The sequence below is a fragment of the Neomonachus schauinslandi genome, chromosome 14, assembly GCF_002201575.2.
Source record: "Neomonachus schauinslandi chromosome 14, ASM220157v2, whole genome shotgun sequence".
In the NCBI taxonomy this organism is placed as follows: Eukaryota; Metazoa; Chordata; class Mammalia; order Carnivora; family Phocidae; genus Neomonachus; species Neomonachus schauinslandi.
The window spans coordinates 37,021,401-37,022,836 of record NC_058416.1 but is presented as its reverse complement, the minus strand read 5'-3'; the positions used below and the strand labels follow the sequence as shown (position 1 = coordinate 37,022,836).

General features: G+C 35.0%; 1 non-coding gene across 1 annotated transcript; it reads left to right on the top strand.

Annotated features, from left to right (window-relative positions):
- Positions 1 to 842: 842 nt before the first annotated feature.
- LOC123326648 lies at positions 843 to 946 on the top strand. The gene has a single exon (XR_006541223.1). It is a non-coding gene; the product is annotated as a U6 spliceosomal RNA (small nuclear RNA).
- The last annotated feature ends 490 nt before the right edge of the window (positions 947 to 1,436 follow it).

The window sequence follows — 1,436 nt, the reverse complement described above, 5'->3', positions numbered from 1 at the left end:
TCCCAGGAGAAGAGAGGGAAAGGGCAGAAAAATTATTTGAAGAAATAATAGCTGACAACTTCCCGAATCTGGGGAAGGAAACAGAAATCCAGATCCAGGAGGCACAGAGGTCAACCCAAGGAGGTCCAGACCAAGACACATAGTAATTTAAATGGCAAAAACAGTGATAGAGAATTTTAAAAGCAGCAAGAGAAATCAGTTACATACGAGGGAAACCCCAAAAGGCTATCAGCTGATGTTTCAGCACAAACTTTGCAGACCAGATGAAAGTGGCATGATATATTCAAAATCCTGAAAGAAAAAAAAAAACCAACAAACCTGCAACCAAGAATACTCTATCTAGCAAGGATATCATTCAGAATAGAAGGAGATAAAAGGTTACCCAGACAAACAAAAGTTAAAGGAATTCATGACCACTAAACCATCCCTACAGGAAATGTTAAAGGGGATCCTGAGTGAAAAGGAAAGATCATTAAGTAGGAGTAAGAAAAGTAAAAAGCAGAAAAGAAGTAAAATTAAGTATTTTATAAAAATCAGTCAAGGGATTCCCAAAAGGATGTTAAGTATGACACCAAATATCCAAAACATGGAGGGGAGAGGAGTGAAGAATGGGTTCAAATGTGAGCAACCATCAACTTAATATGGATTGCTATGTGCATAAGATGTTATATACAAACCTAATGGCAACCACAAATCAAAAACCAGTCATAGACTTATGATTACCAGAGAAAGGTGGGGGTGGGGAATGGGTTAAATAGGTGAAGGGGATTAATTTAAATTCCAGTTAACTAAATTCCAGTCTTATCTGGAATTTAAATTAAAACTTAAAAAAATAAAAAATAGTGCTTACTTTGGCAGCACATCTACTAAAATTAGAACGATATAGAGATTAGCATGACCCCTGCTCAAGGATGACATGCAAATTCGTGAAGCATTCCATATTTTAAAAATAAAAATAAACGAATAAAAGTATAATTTATTTAGATATTTTCAAATATTTAAAAAACTAGTCAGATATGCAAAGAATAAAGAGAAAGGAATCCAAGTATATCACTAAAGAAAGCCAGCAAGCCATGAGAGAAGAAAGCAAGAGAAGGAACAGAGAAAAACTACAAAACAATCATAAAACAAGTAACAAAATGGCAATAGGTATGCTCCTATAAATAATTACTTTGAATGCGAATGGACTAAATACTCCAATCAAAAGGGTGGCAGAATGGATAAAAAGCAAGACCCATCTATGTGCTATCTACAAGAGACTCATTTCAGACCTAAAGACGCATACAGGTTGAAAGTGAAGGGATGGGAAAACATTTATCATGCAAATGGAATGAAAAGAAAGCCAGGGTAGCAATACTTACTATTGGACAAAATAGACTTTAAAACAGACTGTAACAAGAGACAAAGGACACTCCATAACCATAAAGGGGAAAATT